The sequence below is a fragment of the Ovis canadensis genome, chromosome 2 (genome assembly GCF_042477335.2).
Source record: "Ovis canadensis isolate MfBH-ARS-UI-01 breed Bighorn chromosome 2, ARS-UI_OviCan_v2, whole genome shotgun sequence".
Lineage (NCBI taxonomy): Eukaryota > Metazoa > Chordata > Mammalia > Artiodactyla > Bovidae > Ovis > Ovis canadensis.
Window position 1 is genome coordinate 127,473,499 of NC_091246.1, and position 8,273 is coordinate 127,481,771.

The window sequence follows — 8,273 nt, forward strand, 5'->3', positions numbered from 1 at the left end:
GTGAAATTGGTACATAGGTCCTCAAATAGTTGCATATGAAAAACCAAAATGATCAGAGATTTATATGAAAAAATTATAGAGGAAGGTTAAGTAATTGTGCCTACAGAAGTCAGAAAAAAATCCCTCCTGGATACAGTGCACTAACAAGGAAGGATAAATATATATAATGGCAAAGACGATAAAAACACTCTTGGTAGAGACAATGGCAAATTCAAAGACATAAATGCCATCAAAACAATAACTTCTTCATGACCATTACATAGGGAAAAAAACCTGAGACATAGGAAATTGGGCTGAAAAGAAAGGGATGAGTCAGATAATAAAGGTACTTGAATTCTTGTTAAAAAGACCTTTATTTAAACCTGTAAGCAAGTAAGCAAGGGGCAATCATTAAATGATTGTTAGTAGATAAAAATAGCATTTTAGAATAGAATTTCTAACTACTGCTTGGCTGATAGGCTAAAGTGGAGGATGCTATGACAGTCACAATTAGACTAGGGGAACAAAAGGCAGAATAATTGAGACATATCTACAAGGTACATTAAGTCTTAAATGAAACAGCGGAAAATGGAAAACAAGGGGAGAGATCAGAATTGCATGTTGACTATTACACAATGCAATATACTAGAAACCAGTAACAAAATAATGAACAGAATGCAGACATTTCTGGAAACATTCCACATCGATATATAAACATGCAATTTTCCGAATTTCAAAGACACAAAGAAAATTTCAAATATTTTCAAAATGGAAGCTTTCTCTAAAGCTTATCAGATTAGCTATTCATATTCTTACAATATTTCCTGTTGCCTAGTGAAACTCAGACTTTGAGTGTTTAGGATTCCCCATGGTCAGCTTTTATTTTACTCTTTCTGCTACTCCTCACAGCTTTTACAGCAGCCAAAGTGGATTTCATCCCCCCTACCTAAAATCATCGTGGATGGTCCCACTTCTCGTCCACCTACAATTCCTGAATTTCTATAATTTTTTTCTGAACTACCTTAATTTTGTTTTTTTTCTCAGTCCTATAGTATTATCAGTGCATGTTCCTTACCCCTTCTCAGTGTTCTCATACTAGTTTGTTTATTCTCTAGTAAGATTTTTAATATCTTTAAGTTATGCACACAGTTCTCTATGTGCTTGCCTGAACCCTCTATGCTTAGATTAAAATATGCTTGAATGCATGGTTTATATAATTTGCTTTTTTAGCCACTTCAATTCCCTAGCACAAGTCTTTGTCTAAAATAGCTTTTAGAAAATAATAACAGTGTGAGAGAGAAAGAGTAAAAAGAAGAGACAGAAGGAAAAAATACTAATTTTAAATCATTTAGATGGGAAAAATTGAAACAAGACATGTTTGTTGGCTTGAAGCTTTCATTGTTTTGATTCATAAGACCTCATTAGGCAAGTGTTTTCTGGCATGTAAAATCCCATATATTATGTGATTGTGGTTAAGTAGGGTAAGTTAAATTCAAGGTGAGTTACATAAGACAGTCACCTTGGAAACAGAAACAGAAAACCATATGCGTCTTATGAAGAGACCATTTATAACAGATTCCATGAGAGCTCAATTTTAAAATACCATGTTTCTGTTATGATGAAACGCTATAGCACCCCCTTTGATGAATGAACACTGAAGTACATTCTCATACAAGAACAAGAAAACCCTAGGGGTCCGTCAAGTCAAACTGATGCGCCATTCAGGCACTGTTTTCTTTATTCCCATGATATCTATCTTCTGCATTCTTGAACAGCACTAGCAACAGAAGCTCATTTTGCTAAGACACGTCTCTGGATAGTCTAGTTAAAGCTGTTTCTCCTTTTCTTCTCTCTTTCTCTCCCCTTTCACCTTGCCTCTTCCTATCCTTCTCTCTCGCAACTGTTACTTATGTATTACAGTATCTAATTGATTTTTTTTTCAGTTAGCAATATCCAATTTCTCATCAGTTTCTCATGTGAACCTCAAAACTGAAACCTCATTTCTCAGCTTGATATGAATCAATTATATTTGTCCAAGATCATTTAAAAACAAACGCTTTCCAGTTCTAAGTCACTAAAATGTTAAGTTGTGCTTAGAGTTTAATCACTTTATAACTGTGGGACATTTTAACAAATGAAAGATATAACATACACTTTGAGAAATAACATAAGGCTGTTTGCTTTTCTGATCTTTTCTCTGGTACACCAAGTTATAAAAAGCTGAACTTTTGCTCAATAGAAGATACAATTATATGATTTTCCTTTCTAAAGGTGATATAAACAACACACATTTTGAAAAATCAGGATTTTCATTTATTAAAACTGGCACTAAGTATGGAATTTTAAATTTAGTATATAAAACAATATATATTAATTATATTTTCATAAATATATAAAAATTACAATGGTCATGAGAATGATAAAAGCCAAACTCATTTACTACCTGTGGGAGCAAAAAAGGAGGAAAAAATACAAATCATATTTTAACTCTTAAAAATGAGACAGGTATCTAAAACAAATACAGCCAAGTATAAAAATTTGACAAAACTATTATGTGTTAAAACACCTCCTATCTACTGAAGTGTTACTAATACCATTAATTGCTTTATGTCTATTATTAGAACAATCTATAAAAAAAGTGAAGGGGGCATTGGCAACCCAGTCCAGTATTCTGGCCTGGAGAATGCCATGGACAGAGGAGCCTGGTGGGCTGCAGTCCACGGGGTTGCAAGGAGCCAGACAGGACTGAAGCAACTTAGCATGCACACACGCATAAGAAAAGTACTGTATTCTTTCCATGTTATAGAATAAAAACTGAGCCAGGAGAATTAAATAGGCTGCCTAAAACATGCACGGTAAATAAAAGGTTGAACTGGGTTTAAACCCATGCATTTTGTCTCTTGAAGCCTTGTTCTTAATCACTGCATTACAAAACTGGTTTTATTTTTCCTCTTTTACTTCTTTGTGTATTTGAGGTAGTTCATATGTTTTAATGAACATGAAAATAGAAAAGTCAGTACGTAAATGATAGTTAATTGAAAAATACATTTTGTAATATTTACATGGAAGCTTTGGCACTTGTTATGGTTTGTGAATACAAAGATTAGTAATGGCCATTTGTCATGGCGCTCATCCTCATGACACAGAAACTGTTTCACAGAAGCACAAGTTTAAGAGACAGGAAAACTAAGATTTTGAATATTTTCATAAGAAAATCTGAATTCTGATCGTTTAACATACTGATTCAGCCATCCTTTGGACCCAGAGGCTTAGATTATTTTTTTCACCATATGCATCTCTTTTTAGAATAATAGTATGAGATTTTCTCAAAAATCAAAGTAGGAGTGAAGAATTTAGATTTAGATGTCCCAAATCCAGAAAGAATCAGAAGACCAGATATCCTGATGTATCTCAGTAAAGACTAAACAAAAAATTGTTCAAACAGATTTTTTTTTATGGCGTGTGATTGATTTAAATGTTTACAGCACGTTACAGACTCAATGGTTGACTACTTCCTATTCTCAGTTCTCCTGTTGTTTCTCTACAAAATTTTCTTTATTCTTTATCCCACCAATTCCGGCCACTTCAAGTACTTTAAATGACCAGTCTGTTTCCTTTGTTCAGCATGATTGCTATGCTCCTATTCAGACTATCCATCTCTGTGCTGACATCTAGAAAGTGCATCCAGGCAGAAAACCAACTATTCTGGGGTTTATCTCTTTTGTTTCATTTATCTTAGATATATTTGCAATTTTTGTTCAAAATTTGAAAACAATTATTTAGCGTTACAATTTTTAGATTATTTATGGTGGGCAGCCACTACAACTAGCAATTCAATTATTTTTAGAAGTTGCTAATATAGATTTGAAATACTTAGAAAAGATGCATTCTTGGTGTGTATCCATTATGTACATGTGTATGCAATATTTATTAAATTAAATTTTAAGAGATAATTAATATTTCACAATTTCACAACCACTATCTAACCTTAGGCACATAATATTTCTACTAATCTTATTTTTTTCCTTTCTTTTCCTTTGCCTAAAGTAGAAAACACTTGCTCAAGACCACACAGACAGGAATGGAACCTAAGTCTTTGCATGCTAATTTCTGTGTTCTTTCCAAACAGGCCCAAGGTATTAGGGAACATATTCCTGTCCACTCAAAGCTTTAAGCCTTAATGTACACACTCATATTCCATCATCAGGCTTTAATTATGACAGGCTAAGCTGCAGAAGCCATCTGGAAAGAAGAAATTTCCCCACCCATTGCTTCTTCCCACTGACTTTAATATGACCTGTGAGTACTGTTAACAAATAACAGCTGTCTTGAATCCATACAGCATTTAATTGCCAGTTGTTTGCCTTTGCTTCTTGCAACTATTTCAGGAGGGAACAAGATCTGAATTCATCACGGAGGATCCTGACGTATAGAACTACAAAAATTAATTGTATTTACTCTATTTTGATCTCTTCAATGCCACTTACATTGCTTTACTTACATAGAGCTAGAAATAGCCAAAACAATAATAATAGCTGAAGCTTAAGAAATATTTTAGAGATGATACATTATTAAAATATACTATCTTTGTGAATAAGAGCCATATACCAGAATCACTGAAAAATCAACCATTTGTTTTCTTATAGAGTTTTCTATACTAGGTTAGGAAAAAATATTTTTGTCCTCTTGGTGTTTACTTGTCATGCTTTTCAAACTGCTTATAACAGTTTCTTTGTTTGTAAAATGAGTGGGTTGGATCCTTGAAGTCCTTCTGGTTCTTCCTAATTTGTAATTCCGTAGGGAGATGTATTTCTATTGAAGGCAGCGTGCCGGCGTCAGTGCACTTCTCACCTGCCCTTTGCTCTTTTGTCAGTGAACACACACAGAATCTGCGATTCACTTGGGAAAATCTGAATTGAAGTTTCTTCTTCTTAGCTACACTTTTGCTCTTAGGAAAGTTATTAAATCTATATGAGAAAACTATGAAGGAGATTTTATATATGTACTACTCATTGGGAAAATCAAAATATCTACTACAAAATAAGTTTAAAGACAAAGCAAATGCATGAGAGAGCTCTTTGCAAATTGTGAAATATTTTACACATGCAAGGAAGTTAATATAATAATAAGTGCAAAAAGAGAGAGGGGGATATAAAAGAAATAGCTTCAGCCAGACTACCCAGAGACATGTCTTAGCAAAAGGAGGTTCTGCTACTAGTGCTGTTCACAAATGTAGGAGATAGAATCATGTTCAGTTCAGTTCAGTCGCTCAATTGTGTCCGACTCTTTGTGATCCCACGGACTGCAGCACGCCATGCCTCCCTGTCCATCACCAAGTCCCAAAGTTTACTCAGACTCATGCCCATTGAGTTGATGATGCCATCCAGCTATCTCATCCTCTGTCGTCCCCTTCTCCTCCTGCCTTCAGTCTTTCCCAGCATCAGGGTAATTTCAAATGTGCTACTTCTTCGCATCAGGTGGCCAAAGTATTGGAGTTTCAGCTTCAGCATCAGTCCTTCCAATGAATATTCAGGACTGATTTCCTTTAGGATGGACTAGTTGGATCTCCTTGCAGTCCAAGGGACTCTCAAGAGTCTTCTCCAACACCACAGTTCAAAAGCATCAATTCTTCGGCACTCAGCTTTCTTTATAGTACAACTCTCACATCCATACATTACTACAGAAAAAACCATAGCTTTGCCTAGATGGACCTTTGTTGGCAAAGTAATGTCTCTACTTTTTAATATGTTGTCTAGGTTAGTCGTAACTTTTCTCTCAAGGAGGAAGCGTCTTTTTATTTCATGGCTGCAGTCACCATCTGCAGGGATTTTGGAGTCCAAAAAAATACAGTCTGTCACTGTTTCCCCATCTATTTGCCAAGAAATGATGGGACCAGATGCCATGATCTTCGTTTTCTGAATGTTGAGCTTTAAGCCAACTTTCTCACTCTCCTCTTTCACTTTCATCAAGAGGCTTTTTAGTTCCTCTTCACTTTCTGCCATAAGGGTAGTGTCATCTGTATATGTGAGGTTATTGACATTTCTCCCGGCAATCTTGATTCCAGCTTGTGCTTCTTCCATCCCAGCGTTTCTCATAATGTACTCTGCATGTAAGTTAAGTAAGCATGGTGACAATATACAGCCTTGATGTACTCCTTTCCCTATTTGGAACCAATCTGTCATTCCATGTCCAGTTCTAACTGTTGCTTCCTGACCTGCATACAGATTTCTCAAGAGGCAAGTCAGGTGCTCTGGTATTGCTATCTCTTTAAGAATTTTCCACAGTTTGTTGTGATCCAGGCAAGAATCTTGATAGAATCATGGGAATAAAAAAACAGCACATAGAAATAAGACAGTGTTGATTTGTCTAGTAAAAAAAATCATATTTGGAATAGCATACGATATTTGACTAATTTTGTGATTGTTAAATGCAATTTTTGAAGATGTCTTTTAATGTATTTATTTTGCAGGTAATTATTTTGCATGCTAAATAACTGAGTAAATTAAAATCTGATTGTAATCGTACATTCACCTTTCAAATTTCAAATACGGGCACTGATTTCTCATGTCCATCAAGGAGAGAGTACTGTTTATGGTTACATATTTTTTGGTTGAATTTTAAAAATAAATGGCATATTTGTAATGCAGCCCAGTCCCCATCACTTAAATACAGGATGGAGGTAGAAAAGAGGCATGCTGCATGATATATTATTATTATCATTCAGTTAAGAAGGGTCATTTCAAAGCTTTTTAGATAATCAGTCTTTTTGTAACAGCTCTTACTCCACAGATTGGGAAGCCATGTGGGCATTGTGCCTGTCCCTAGATACATGTTGTCAACACTTCATTTCAGATAAGGAAAACAGCCACACTTTTCCTCCATAGATGCACTGAATCCACTAGGTTCCAATCGACATTTATTATCCTTCATTAATTGTTGGAGAAGGAAATGGCAACCCACTCTTCTTGCCTGGAGAATTTCACGGACAAAGGAGCCTGGTGGGCTACAGTCGCAAAGAATTGGACATGACTGAGGGACTTTCATTTTCATCAGTTGTTCCCCTCTCTGACCAGTGGATCATAATGATGTTTCAGATCTCCAGTGATTAAACCAATTCAAAGTTTCTAGTGCTCCAATTAAGGTATATTTCCATTTTTCCACTATAAAAATAATTCTGAAATATAGTCATTAGACCCTTTGGGAAAAGCACAGAGAAAAGTTAACAGTACATACTTGTAGTGATACATCACATCCATTTTTAAGGTGATTAGGTTCCCCTGGATTGATTATATTTTTTGCAGATTAATATTATTCTTTGCAGCCAAAGATGGAGAAGCTCTAAACAGTCAGTAAAAACAAAACCTGGAGCTGACTGACTCTGATCATGAGGTTCATATTGCAAAATTCAGGCTCAAATTGAATAAAGTGAGGGAAAAGAAACTGTAGGTCTTTGGTATACATTTGTAGTGATATTTCACATCCATTTTCAAAGTGTTAGGCTCACCTTCATTCAAGAGATTCTGAGTCTTCATTCTTGCAAATGTCTGTAAAATTGCTAGGTTCTTGAAATTGGACTATCTCAGTTCTGATGATAGAAGTAAAGCCTGGAATTGTGTTTTCTGGGTTTTTTAAAATATAGGTCAATATTTTAGAGGGGCTTCCCAGGTGGCTTATGATAAAGAATCCACCTGCCAATGCAGGAGATGCAAGAAATTCAGGTTTGATTCCTGGGTGGGAAGATCCCCTGGAAGAAGAAATGGCAACTCCTCCCAGTATTCTTGCCTGGAGAATCCCATGGGCAGGGGAACGTGGTGGCCACAGTCCATGGAGTCATAAAGAGTCAGACACGACTTAGCCACTAAGTACACACACACACACACACACACACACACACACAGTATTTCAGAAGGCTGTTCATCTATTTCAGTCCTAGAAACTGAGCAATTAGACAGTACTAATGGAAATGTCATTCTTAAATTCTGGTAGCCATCCAATCCATTCTGTCTTTTGGAATAACCATTCCTACCATGACTCTTCTCAGTTAAATACTACAATTACTTAAGCTTTGCCATTTCTACCATTTCTGTTGAAATCAGGCAATATATTTTTTTAAATTGACCTTGCATTTTCACCCTCAAATTTCAAGCAATAAAAATATTTTCAAGATTTTTTAATGCACTGCTGAATGGAATGCCCTTTGGACCTGCTGTGGATCACAGTGAATGTCACGCATGATAAGTTCACTCTAATGCTCCTATGACCATAGACTTCAGGAGACTCGTTTGTTAATCTAA